This window comes from Triturus cristatus, chromosome 1_1, assembly GCF_964204655.1.
Source record: "Triturus cristatus chromosome 1_1, aTriCri1.1, whole genome shotgun sequence".
Classification (NCBI taxonomy): domain Eukaryota; kingdom Metazoa; phylum Chordata; class Amphibia; order Caudata; family Salamandridae; genus Triturus; species Triturus cristatus.
In genome coordinates, this window is record NC_140579.1 from 809,527,605 (window position 1) to 809,541,888 (window position 14,284).

The following is a 14,284-nucleotide window of genomic DNA, read 5'->3' on the forward strand; positions in this document are numbered from 1 at the left end:
GAGGTAGAGAGCTGCAAGCCGACGCAGCAGCGTACTGGTTTGCAGAGGTAGAGAGCTGCGAGTCGACGGACTGGCTTCTAAAGGCATAGCTGCGAGCTGGTGATGTGGGGAGAGGGAGCATGAAAGGGGTATCTCGCACAGACAGAGCTCCGGTATATTAAATTGCCCCGGGACCTGTGTTTAATTTTAACTCGATGGGAGTCACAAGATCGCTGCTAACACTTCCTGGTTTGAAGGGTTAGCAGCCAATCAGAGGCAAGCTCGTGCTCGGGAGTAAGGCTCCGCCCAGATACATATATATTTTTTTCCTTTAATATCTCAAACTACTGACCGGATTTACACCATTTCAACAAAAGCATGCTTTCTGCCCCAAGACCTTTCTCCCTGCCAAATTTGGCGTAATTCTGTTCAGCAGTTTGACCTGTAGCCTTGTCTAAAGTTTCCTATGGAAATTGCATGGAGAAAGCACGTGTTGAGACCCCCCCTCTTTTCTCAGCCCCCCCCTTGACGAATCACCCTCAAAATTTCAAGATAAGAGCTGATCTGAAAAGAGGAACTTTCTGGAAAATTTCATTAGATATGTCAAAAGACGGCAAAGTTATAAGCACATCAAAAAATGCTTTTCCTATGGAAACTAGCGAAAAGAGCAGCAGAAGAGGACACTGCTCTTGTAGAATGCGCCCTGGTCTTGGTTGTAAGCAGTTTACCCGCCTTAATATGACAGCGTTGAATAATAGCAGCGATCCATTGTGCAATAGTTTTTTGTGACAGCAGAACCCAGCTGTACAGGCCCATAAGATACTAGAAGTTGATCCATTCTGCACAGCTGCTTAGTCCTTTGCAAGTAAAACTTAAGGTATTTAACATCTAAAGAGTGAAAAGATTTCTCCGCCGGTGAAGAAGGAAGCGGGGAAAAAGTGTGCAGTATAACAGGCTCATTAAAGTGAAACGGAGATGGTGCTTTTGGTATGAATTTAGGGTTTGTTCGTAACATGACAGTCCTCTGTGAAGCGTAAGTAAGGCTCTTTAATGGTGAAAGCTTGAGTTTCGCTTACTCTTCTAGCAGAAGTAAGCGCGAGAAGCAAAGCCACTTTCCATGATATTTTGTGGATTGGCTCAAACTGTGGTTTTATTAATCGAGATAGGACTACATTAAGGCGCCATTCTGGTGAAGGAGGCCTAACGGTGAAAAGTCCTGAATAGACCCTTCATGAACTGCTTGATGATGCGAAAAGAGCAGAGAGAAGAGGCATCGGACATGCACCTGTATTGGGTGAGGGCTGCGAGGTGGACCCTTACTGAAGCATATACCAGACCTGATTTTGCCAGAGACAAGAGATAAGGCAAGATATGTTCTGGGGATGAGAGAAGAGGGTAAATGTCATTCCGAAGGCACCAAGAATAAAAACGTTTCAATTTTAGTCAGTACGTTTTAGTAGTAGACCCACCTCTTGCTCTGGACAATATATCTCTACAGTCTTGAGGGATGACTAAATCTTTGAACTCATTGAACTTAGGTTCCAGGCATGCAATTGAAGAGAAGCTGGGTGCGGATGCAGGATCTGCCTTTTGTTTATCGTTGGAAGAGTGGCTGACAATGGAAGGCAATAAGGTTTGGATTGCGACAGCAGGAGTAGCATCGTGAACCAGTGCTGGCGTGACCAACGCAGAGCAATGAGGCTGAGATGGCACAGTTACCGTTTAATTTTCATAAGCACTCTAGAGATTTGGGGGCATGGGGGAAAAGCGTACGCAAAGATTTCGGACCATCTGATCGAAAACACATTCCCCCATGACCCTATCTGTGGTTCCCTGCGGGCACAGAACAGGCATTTCTGGTTCCCTTGAGACGCAAATAGGTCCAAGTTGGTGGTTCCCTATTTCTGGAAGATGTGATTGGGAATCAGTTGGTTGATTTCCTACTCGTGATTGGATTGATTTATCCTGCTCAAAGTGTCTGCTAGGTTGTTCTTTACTCCTGGGAGATGCTCTGCATTGATAGTTATGTGATGTTGCAATGTCCATGCCCAGATTCTTTGAGCTTCCCAGGATAGGATTGGAGATCTTGTTCCTCCCTGCTTGTTTAGATAATGCATGCAGGTGGTATGGTCTGTGCGTATTAAGAAGAAATGACTTTAGGTCTAGCAAAATAGCCCATAGTTCCAGAAAATTGATACGCATTTTGGAGAGAGAGAGACTCCGTTTGCCACTTATTTGGAGGTCTTGCAGATGCACTCAGCCTTCCACAGATGAATCTGTGGTCAAAAACTCTGGAAGAGGAGAAAGGATTGACAGTCCCAGAGAGAGATTGCTGGGAGACTGCCACCAAAGAAGTGCGTCTTTCATGATCTGGAGTTATCTGAATTATGTTGTCGAATGATACTGTTACTTGAAGCTATTGGGAGTCCAACTGTTCTTTAAATGGCATCATACTTAGACGAGCACGAGATACCATGAGAATGGCGGAAGAAATCATTCCTAAACCGACAGAAGCAAATTTTCTATTGTGGAGATTGTGAGCCAGAGATTAAAGGGTGTTCAGTCTTTGTTGAAAAGAATGCCTTGTTTTGGAGGGTATCCAGGGTTGCTATTAAAAAATGTAATATGAGAAGGAGCTAGAATAAATGTCTGAAGATTGACTGCCAGCCCTAGAGAAAGTGGAAAAGCTGTAGGCAGAAGATGGCTTCAGAACCTTGACGAAGAGAAGGAGCTTTCACCAACCATTCGTCAAGATATGGGAAGATCTGTAGGCCTTTCAAGCTTGGGTATGCTGCCACGGAAGCTAGGCAGCATACCAGAGCTGAACGAAGGCCGAATGGAAGTACCTTGAATTGAAAATGCACACCTGCCACAGAGAAATGTAGAAATTGTAGATGCTTGTGGTGGATAGGGATATGGACATATGCGTTTTCCAAATCTAGGCTTGCTAAAAAAAAAAAAAGGAAAAAAAAACAAAATCGGTTCAGAGGCTGTAATATCTCCTGGAAAGTAACCATGCAAAAGGATTTCTTCAGCAGGTACTTGAGTTTTCTGAGATCTAGAATGGGACGCCACTCTCCAGACTTTCTTCTTTATCAGGAAAAAACGGAGTGGAAGCCTTTTCCTCTCTGAGAGCATGGTACACATTCTCTTGCTCCCTTTTGAAGCATTAGTAAAGCTTCCTTTAGCAATTAAAGATGGGGTGGTTTTGATTTCTGAGGCGGACGAGGAGGTGGCGCAGAGGTAAACTCTAGGGTATGGCCATATTTTATTATATATCCAGGACCCATTTGTCTGTTATTTTCTGCCATTGATGTAGGCAATGAGAAAGGGTAATTTGCTTCAGTGAAAAAGACCAGGAAAGAGCAGCAGGCGGTGAGGCGTTGTCACTGCTTCCTGGCAGAGTCCCTGTGTTGAACTTGTTGCTTCCATTTAGGTTGTCTGGAATAGGCAGCTTGTGATGGTGCACGGTATTGCTGTTAGGAAGGTCAGTGCAAGTCTGAGGCTGGTATATCTGGTAACCTCCTCGAAAAGAATTGGTTCCTCTGCTACGTGTTCCACGAAAGGAAGTCTTTCTATATTGGAGTGTTCCCAGAGCCTTAGCTGTGTCCATGTCTGGTTTGCAAATCATCATCAATAGGTTTGCAATAAAGTGTTTCACCATAAAATGGCATGTCCAAAATTTTGCTTTGTACTTCGGGCCGGAAATAGTTGCTTTCAGACAACCTTGGCGTCTGAGGACAGCAGCTCCAGCAAGCTGACGAAAGGCCAAGGAAACAATGTCCATAGAAGCAATGATTTCAGATGCAGATCTTTCCTCCTCTAGCAGGATCGTTCTTGCTTCCATCCTTTTACCCTCTGGAAGGAGATCTATTAAGTGCACAATGTCTGACCACATCTGGCGATCGTATGAGGCTAAAAATCGCTAGAGGGTTGGCACTGCGAACAGTAGCACATGAGGTGGTTGTGAATCTTTTGCCAATGTTATATAAGCACCTTGCTTCTCTGTAAGGCGGAGCAGTAATGGGAACTAGAGGGTTCCTTGAGCTCCATTGGGCAGCCTGTGAGATAAAGGAGTCAGGCTTAGGATGTCCTACTAGACACGCTGGAGAATCATCTGGAGCTTAAAACTGTCGATCCTGGGCAAGCCATGGATAACTGTGGCCGGTGTCGTTACTTTTACACCTTCTTCCCAGATGAGATCTACAATGGGTATAGATTGCTTGGCCGTTCGAGACAGTTGAAAACGTGAAGCTGCTCTATTACAGCGTGAAAGTCACAGATATCCTCTGGTGGAGACTCTACAGTTTGCAGAGGAGGAGATGCAGGTCTCAATATAACATTGCCCTCCCAGTCATTTGTTTGCATATCTTTTTGAGGTGAACTGTCCTCAATTTCTCCTTCATCAGAAGTGCCCTGACGATGTTGCGGCAAAACAGTAGCTCCCACAGGGGAGGGCACAGACAAAGGTACAGAGGTATGTGGTGGAGAAGCGGTAGGCAGTGGAGGCTGTGGAATTGTTGGAACAGCTGAAGGAAAGCGTGTGTGATATTCATGCAGTAAATCTTGAAGGTCCTGTACAAGAGTGACAGGAAGGTGGATCATAGGCTCATTAACTGCTTTCATATACTGAATCTTTGCATAAGGAGGGTGATATTCTTGTGGGTAGTAACCCTCCTATTCATAGTTATCTTCCTCTTGATATTTTATATGCAGTTGAGAAGATCAGCAGGTCCAAACATCCCAGCATCATGACTCCTCCTTTAAAAAAGTTTAAGGTGGCAAAGGTGAAACTATTGCTGGATTTTGCTAAAAATTGCATCGTCGACGAGAACGTTGACGGCGGGTACAGGCGGAAGTTGTAAAGAGGATGGATGCTTACGACCAGGAGTGGGATAAGCGTCGTCAGCTTCAACGGTAGCTGAGTCTGTGTCATCGACGAGGACATGACAGGAACAAATTAAGTCGTAGTCCACATCATAGACTATATTGTCGTCGACACGGTCGTTGACTAGGATGCTCATGAAAAAGTTGTAGACCTTGTCTTCAGTCAACGATGAGATTGTCGGCGGTGTCTAAGCTATTGTCATCAGAGATAGTCGGCGGGACGTCGAAGATGTAGATTTTTCATGCAGTCTCTACTTACCGCGTGATCCACACGACCTGAAGAGACCTTTCTTTGAAGATTCCGACATTCTGGGCTGAAATCTGGATAAACAAAAGTAAACTGAGCAGAGCTCAGGAGACACTCCCTTTCACACAACGTGCAGTAGAAAATCTGAGGAACCTAGCCTCTCTTGGGAATGTTCTAGAGGGTGCAGTCGCCTGATTGCCTGCTACTTAAGTTTGGTTCTTTTTTAGATCTTCTGATGACACTGCGATGGGTATGTGGAAAATATATATGCATGAGTGAGTAAACGTTCCTTCTGGAATCAAGGGTGGTATCATCTAACGGTTATCCATCTTCAAATGCTATTTTTCGGATATACTTGTTGAAATTCCATAAATCTATGATCAGTCTCAACCCTCACATGCTCTTTAAAATTAAAAAACTGACAATACACTCACCATAGCGGTTCTTCCTATGGAACACATATGACTGACATCTCAATGAGCAAAGAATGACATGCAAAACTCCTAGCTTCCTTGTAGGAAGCTGGATCTGTATATACTATACCAAAGTAAGGTTTAGTGTGCATAGAGGCCAGTGGATCCCCAGAGGTATAGTAGAGGCTAAAGTAGATAATACCTTACTCTTTTGTGGTAGTATGGTTGAGCAGTCAAGCTTATCAGGAGGGTAGCACATCTCCCTTCCCGGCTACGTTTTCCTGCCGGTTCTTGCGCCAAAACTGAGGGTCTGAACTGATGAGAGCCAGTTGCTGATCGCAGCAAAAGGCTGGGGCAGCTAACAAAGGTGTCAGGCCTTTGAAGCTCCCTCTTCGAGGACCCTGCCCATCCAGGGGGAAGAGGCATGACACCTCTGCCCAGGATGTGCTTTCTTTCCAGACCCAGAGTTCGGAGGGCTCTCTACCAAGGGGTCCAGGGTCTGATGGTGGCAATTGGCTGGAAGCCAGTCAGCAACCAAACCAGAGTTGGTTGTTTTTCAGGGGGCATCTCTAAGATATCCTGTGGGTGCATTTTTCATTGAATCAAACCCTGGCATCAGCGTGGATTTAATGTGCTGGAAAGATAGATACCAAATTTCCCATACTTCAGTAAAGCCATCATGGAGCTGTGGAGTTCGTGTTGACAAACTCCCAGCCCATACATTTAAAATGGATTTACTGCACTTTCAATGTATGTGGCTGGCACAGTCACTTTAGGGGCATTTTGCTCTTGCAGCTATGCCCTCACCTGGGTATGGTGCATGCAGCCTTTAGGGCGTTAACGCCTGCTAGCGGTGTGACTTACCCCCATGCCACAGGCAGTGTTAGGGGGCAAGGCACATAGGGATGTGTGCCATGTCGACTCTTTAGTTTGGCCTGTACCAAAACACCCAGTCTGCACTGGCAGGGTGGGGGTGTTAAGGTGAAGGTCCCTAAGTGTGGCATAATACATGTTGCAGCCCTCAGAGGTGCTCACTGTTTACAAGTCCCTTGGTATCAGGGGTACCTTTTACAAAGAACTACTTATGTCCCTGAGGTGTGCCAATTTTGGGTACAAAGGTACAGTTTTAGGAAGGAACGGGTGCTGGGGCCTGGTTAGCAGGATCCCAACACACACTTAGTCAAGTTGGCATCAGTTATCTGGCAAAAAGTTAGGGGTTAAACATGCAAAAAGAGGCACTTTCCTACATTCCCTCAATAACAGGAGGCTCTATGAATGGCCCCAGTTTCTGGTGGTGCTGCAGAAAATTTGATTGCATAACTTTCTCACTATTTCGAAACCCAGGCATCTGTAGTGGTCACCCCTCAGGACAATCTGAAATGACTTTTCCACTGTACAAATGGCAACACTAGGCCATTTTCAAATAGTTAAGAGTGGTGGCATATAGATAGTGAAGAAGGCTTGCCTTTCTGCTCAAATGACTTCATGAATTCCTTCCACACAGTCTTCTTCAAGTCTTAGACTGCTGTGGCAATGAAGATCTTCTTGAAGGCTGACAAAATGAAAACTTGGAAGTTGCTTGCATCGAACAAGTTGAAGGGCCTGAAGTTGGATGAAAGGAGGGAGAATTCTTCTCCTTACCAGAGGATGAAATTCCTTTTCCAACTCTGATTCAGTGTTAATTATTAACCAGCACTGGCAAAACCATTAGGTCAAGCTTGTAAATGCACTAGCAAGTCAGACCTAAAAATGCTCCATGTAGGTTTAAAACTGCCCTTCTCCCGTCTGTGCTGCTGCCAGAGAAAAAAAAAAAATACAAATCTATTGGGAAGTGCCCCTTCTGGTCATGGTCACCCCCACCTTTTGCCTGGTAAATGATGCAATTTTGACAGAAGTGCACTGGGTTCCTGCTATCCAGGTGCCAGATCTCTTTCCATAAAACTATACATTTGTTCCCCAATTTTTCCCAACTGGCAATACCTTTGGCACCCCCTGCATGTCCCTAGTAGGTGTCACCCCTAGTACGTAGGGCAGGGAGACTAAAGAGGGTCCCTAAGTGTTGCCGCATATACTGTGCCACCCTAATGGACCCCTCACCATACTCATGCAAACTCAATCAATCATGGGGTTATTAAGCGCGTTTCTCACCCGTGAGTGTCTCAAGGTGCGGGGGTGGGGGGGATGTGGGTGCAGCTCCAGATCAGTTGAAGAGCCAGGTCTTGAGGTTCTTCCTCAAGGTGTGAAGAGAGGGGGAGCATCTGATGTTGACTGGGAGCTCATTCCAGGTCTTTGCTGCGAGGTAGGAGAAGGTTCTTCCGCCTGCTCTGGTTCTGAAGATGCTTGGGGTCTCTGCCAGGGCGAGGTTCCTATTGGGTACTTGGAAGCAGACTTTCGTTGAGGTATTTGGGTCCGATGTGGAGGGATATGTAGGCGTGGGTGCGTAGCTTGAAGGTTACTCTCTTCTCAATGGGGAGCCAGTGGAGGTCTTGTAGGTGCGGGGTCATGTGCTAATGTTGTGGGGTTCCGAAGAAGAGTCTGGCTGCGGTGTTCTGGATGGTTTTGAGCTTATGTAGCAGGGTTTTGTTGATTCCGGCGTAATGGGCGTTACCGTAGTCCAGTCTGCTAGTTACAAGTGCGTGGGTGACCGTTTTTCTGCATTCGTGGGGAATCCACTTGAAGGTCTTGAGGAGGATGAGGGAGTTGAAGCAGGTCGAGGAGACGGCGTTGATCTGGTGGGTCATGGTGAGGAAGGAGTCTAGAATGATGCTGAGGTTCCGGGCGTGGTCCATCAGGGTTGGTGGGTTTCCAAGGGTAGGGGGCCACCAGGAGATGTCCCACGCCATGGGGGAGTGACCAAGGACGAAGACCTAAGTCTTCTCAGAGTTCAGTATTAGGCAGCGGTCGTTCATACAGGCTGTGACATCTTTCATTCCTTCTTGAAAGCGGAGTCTGGCGTTTGGGGTTCTTCGTGAGAGAGGATGATCTGGGTGTCGTCGGCCTAAGATACTATGCTGAGCCTGTGCTGTCTGACAATGGCTGCGAGAGGGTGCATGTAGATGTTGTAAAGCGTGGAGCTGAGCAAGGATCCTTGGTGCACTCAACAGTCGATCTCTGTAGGTTCGGAGAGGAAGGGATGGAGTCTGATCCTTTGTGTTCTGCCGGGGAGAAAGGAGCGGATCCAGTCAGGGGCGGTTCCTCGTATTCCGGCGTCGTGGAGTCTGGGTGCAAGGGTGCGATATCTGAAGGTGCCGAAGGCTGCGGAGAGGTCTAGAAAGAGGAGGCCCGCGGTGTGGCCTTGATAGAGCAGCATGCACATGTCATCGGTGGCAGCGAGGAGGGCCGTCTCGGTGCTGTGGTTGCTGCGAACACCGGACTGGGAGAAGTCAAGGATGGAGTTCTCTTCGATGAAGGTGGTCAGCTGGGTGTTGATGAATCTCTTGGTGACTTTTGGCTGCAAAGGGAAGGAGAGAGATGGGCTGATAGTTTTTCAGGTCCGTAGGGTCGGACGAGGGCTTCTTGAGGAGGGACCGGACTTCTGCCCGCTTCCCGTCATCGGGGAAGATGCCGGATTCGAGGAAGGTGTTGATGGTCCGGCCTAGTTCGGGAGCCATGGCGGCTCTGTGGTAGATGTGCAAAGGGAAGGGGTCCGTGGGGGCTCCCGAGTGGGTGCTCTTCATGGTGTCTTTGGTGGTAACAGGTTTCCAGGTGGTGGTCAGTCGGTTGTCGTGGTGGAGAGGGGGGTGGTGTCAGGAGTCTGTTCACTAAAGTTGTCGTAGAGGGTCTTGATTTTCAGGTGGAAGTAGGAGCTGAGCTTGTTGCAGAGGTCCTAGGAAGGAGTGACATCCGTGGCTTCGCTGGGGGGGTTTGGTGAAATGATGTTGAAGAGTTCTTTTGTGTTACTTGCTCTGGAGTGGATTTTGTTCTTGATAAATGTCCTCTTTGCGGCTCTCATGCGCTGGTGGTATTCATTCGTGGCGTTCCTGTAGTTCAGGTCTTAGTGGTTCTTGTTCCGCCAGTTTCTCGAGGTGTCTGCAGGAGTGCCTGGCTTCTTGGAGGTCGGTGGTGAACCAGGCGGCCTTAAGGGGGCGTTGATTGACGGGGTGGTGGAGGGGTGCGAGCTTGTCAGCGCAGCTGGAGATCCAGCGGTGTAGTTGGCGTAGGTCAGTGCAGAGTGGGGGGGTCGTGGAGGAGGGTGGTGTTGAGGAGTTCCTCTGATCTTGCTCCAGTTCCTTCAGGGCAGGCGCGGGGCGGGTTTGGGTGCGATGGCAGAGTTGAAGGAGAAGTGTACACAGTGGTGGTCTGTCCAGAGGGGCTGCGTGGTGTTGCTGAAGTGGATGTTTGTCCCTCCTGCGAAGATGGGGCCAAGGGGGTGTCAGGCTCTGTGGGTGGGAGTGGTGACCAGCTGCTTCACTCAGAGGTTGTCAAGGAGGGTGGTGAAGTCGGGGTCGTTGCGGTTTTTGGAGGTGGAAGTTCAGGTCTCCGTGGGGTGCGACGAGGTCGGTGATGGTGGTGGCGGAAGAGGCGCAAGGGCCAGTGGGTCTGTAGACGAGGCTCCCTCGCAGCGTGGTTCTGGGGCTGGTTTGGATCTGGAAGTGGAGGTGGAGGTGCTCTGTGTTGGAGCGAGGGTCGCTCGTGCTGGAGGAGGAGAGTCAGAGGGATCTCGTGTGCGATGGAGAGTCCACCTCCTGGGCGGTGGGGGCATTCATTTCTTTTGATCTCGTATCCGTCAGGGATGGCGATGTCGTGTCATCGGTCCATGTTTCCGTGAAGGTGACGTCTGGCGAGAGGGTATCGAGCGTACGTTGAGGAGTATGCACGTCAGGACGTTGGTGGTGCAGGCGTCTCATGGGTTTAGCGGTCGTGAGGGGGCTGTTGATGGTGAAGGATTGTCAGCAGTGTCGGCAGGAGAACTGGCCGTGGGTGGTGTTCAGCGTTGATCTGTAGCAGTTGTTGTATCTTCCGGAGTCGAGTTCGAGGAGAGCAACTGAGTCTTGGTGGCGGATGGTCGGAGAACCAGGGTCCCTGGCGCTGGCTGCGGTCGGGTCACGGACAGGCACAGACTAGCTTGCCTATGGCATGCCTTTGGCGCACCAGCGTCGCACCTGCTAAGCAGCCGCCATTAAGTAGGGGAGCGGGGCAGGAAGCCCAGCTGGGAAGCGGAAAACCAGCAAAGGGGGGGGATGGGAAGCAGGGGCAGCAGTGGCAGGAAGTGCACAGGGCAGAAAATGGGCATAAAAAAGACAGAGGAAAAAGGTAGAAATCAGAAGACAGGATGCAGAAAACAGGCATACGGTGACAAAGCAGAGAGACAGAAAACAGAAAATGGCACAGAGACAGACATGGGCACAAGACAGGAAACCAGAAAGGTGGCACAGAGACAGACAGACAACGGCCAGCAGAAGAGCAAGGCTCTCCCACTGGGCCAACAGGGATGAGGCACAGGCAGGAGCCTGCGGGTGAAGGGCCTCAACACCTACCTGAGCAGCAGCAGCACCCAGAGCAGCAGTGATGGCACTTAATAGCAGAGCTGCGGAGGGAGAGCAGGTCTCTGTCATTGCAGACTGCATGACTTGGTCACACTAAAGTAAAGACACAACATGGCACCTCTCCTGTGTGTCCGGCTTACAGACACTGCATGTAGTATATGCAAGTTACCCCCAAAGCAGGCCTTACACCCTCAAGGCTGGGTGCATTACATGCAAGGACATATCTGCATGAGCACCTATGCCCCTGTGATATCCATGCCAATTCTTGAACATTGCCAGTGAGTATATGTAATGGGCACTGGCGATTACAAGTCCCCAAGCTACATGATGGCTTCACTGAAACTAAAGATGTTTGTATCAAACATCGCCCATTAATAGGCGCACACACTGATTCCAATGGTGGTTTTATTAATGCATGCACCCAGAGGATACCTTACAGGTACCCTTTGAAAACCTACCAACCTCTAGTGTGCTGTCTGACTGGCCACAGACCAGTTTTTGACCCCCTCCGGGTAAGAGCCCACACTCTGAGGGCAGAAACAATGCCTATCCCGGCTGGAGGTGTTGTCACCTCCAAGATGAATGGCTAATGATCAGCATAATAAAGGCAGAAGGTTTCAAAGGCCTCTGTCGCCTTTGATATGCAACACAGGCTTCTCCCAGACAGGGGAAATGCCCTCTTGTCCTGGGTCCATATGGCACCAGACCTGGCGGGAAAATTAGCTAGCCAGGAGGCATGTTCCCTATCAGGCTGGTTCCACCCCTAAGGTGGGCTACCTGAAGTGAACACAAAAACCAGAACACCACCATCTTCATTTTTGGTGGACTTTGGCTCACTGAGTTGGGGTTATGCCCACTTCCCATAGGAAGTGGTCATATAGGGGGTGTAGTCACTCTAAAGGTGAGTAGCCCATTGGCTACCACCAGTCACTCCCCTTAACGCCCCTAAATTGAGTATTTAGGAGGCAACCCTGATGTTAGGAACTCGGATTCGACAGACCCAGAAGAAGAGGTCAAAGAGTAGCTAAAACGAGAGCTGAATAGTTTGTGGACTTTTTGGTGCCAAACTGGCTGCATGCACCAGTCTCAACAATCTTGAAGAAAGCGATTCGTCCTGCAGCTGAAACTCTACTAAGATCCCCAGTAGACAGTCAGCCCTTCGAAATCTGACTGGCAATCTCCCCTGAAGTAGAGGAGCTACTTCCCTGCATTCCTCAGGCACCAAAACAGCAAAGTAGTGTTTACTGTGCTCCACTCCCCTGTGATAAGGACGCAGCAGCCGCCCAGGAAGAGGTCACCGTGCTCTGAAAAGTCAGATTCAGCTCCCCAAGTGAAAAGATGCAAGGACCAACCGGAGTCGCACAGTACCAGACCCCTTGCAACAACCAAAGCCTTGTCCAGTCCAATCCGGACAGCCACTGCACAAAGAGTGAGGGACATCAACACCACAGAGACCCACTTAGAGTGGCCCAGCTGTCCGGATTGTCGCACCCCCAATCAGCGAGACAGACAACCGCAAGGTCCTGCAATGTAAGCCCAACCACCCTACCCACTAAGCGTACGAAAAAGCAGAGTCAGGTTCACCGTGTTACAGCTCCCCGTCCAGCACGACACATCGGCCGTCCAGAAAGAGGTACCTGTGGTCCCAAAGTTCAGATTTGCCTAAACCTCCTCTACCCCACTCCCTACCCCTCGAGGACACCAGGATCGACCAGAGGCGCACAGCATCAATATCCAGGGTATTGGACCCCTTGCGGCAAAGAAAGGCTGTGATAGTCCGATCCGGACTCCCACTGCATCAAGAATCAAGACCGAGCAGCCGTTGAGGGACGTCGGCACTGCAGAGGTCCATTACACACCCTCGATCGGCGACACCTACAACTGCAAGGTCCTACGATGCACCAACTCAGCTGACCTAATCAATGCACCAGAGTGCCCTGGCCCGGCTTCCAAGACCATGTAAAGTTATTCCCCGCCCCCCTGATAGCTCCCAGACTTGTCCCAAAGTCCTCCTATGCAGCCTGTTTGAAGGTGGTCTCCCTTGGTGTACCATGTAAAGCTACCAGCCCAGCCAGCACCTCTGCCCCCGGACGCTCCACAGCAGGTAAACTAACTTCTGCTAATCCTTTGGTCCTTACCCCTCTACCAAGTTCAATCCTGCAAGCACCTGTATGCCGTATATGTCTTTCTCCGATAAGAAAGCATTACGAGTAAAGACGCATTTAAGTGAACATTTCACTTACCTGTGAAATTAGATATTAAAGAAAACTAAAGGGCAGGTAACTAGTATCTGTTGGTGGTACTTTGGACCTTGGCCACTCAACCTTTAAGTCCTAAAGGCGACCCCTGGAAACCGACCATAAACAACTGTATGCAACATATGCCTTTTTTCCCCATAGGAAAGCATTACTGCATAAAGACACATTTAAGTGAATATTTTCTTACCTGTAAAAATCAATATTTAAAAAAGTACTTGCTTGATAATGAAATTCTTGGTATCAAAATGTATATAAAAATAGGAGTTAATTCTAAATTGGTCTCAGATTTATTCTTTTAGTGTGTCTCTCATTTATTGCCTCCGAGTACAACAAATGCTTAGCACTACCCTCAAATAAGCCTAAACCGCTCGCCCACACCAACACAAAAGAGAATATTAGTGTTGTTTTTGCCTCTGTAAACCAATAAGGGTTACCTGGACACTCTACATAGTGTACCTCGTTTTGGTCCACTATATAGAGACAGCTTCCTACAAAATCTAATTATCCAAGACACTAATAGCATTACAATGGCATACTGGATAAATTAACAAACCAGGCATTGGCGATGCAAAAAGGTCTGGCTTTAAAGGAATGTTGAATGGTAATGTGACACGTTACATGGGAATGGATATGTATTTATGTGGAAACAAAGAACTGGCGAGTAATATTGGTGTAACTGCTACACTGTCAAGACAGATCTAATAATCCATGGAAGTTAATGAATACCCTCCTCCCATCTGTACTGCTGCCAAAGAACACCACCATAAATTATATAGTTATCCAGACACTTCCATACCATTACAATGTTGTGCAAGCCCCTCAAAGTTCAAGCTCAGGAACCTAGATAAATAAACAAAATGATCACAGTTATTTGGAGAGCAATCACTTTTTTGGTAGGGGCACATAACTTCCGCCAATTCAAAACACGTACTCCTGGCTCCAAACATGCGGGCATAAACAAATTCCCTCCCCTGGTGACTTCCACATAATTGTCTGGAGACAAAAAAAGCATAT

General features: G+C 48.3%; 1 protein-coding gene across 6 annotated transcripts in view; it reads right to left on the minus strand.

Annotated features, from left to right (window-relative positions):
* Positions 1-14,284, minus strand: part of CDC27 (cell division cycle 27) — a 1,680,535-nt gene that overhangs the window by 1,208,557 nt on the left and 457,694 nt on the right. The window lies entirely within an intron of this gene.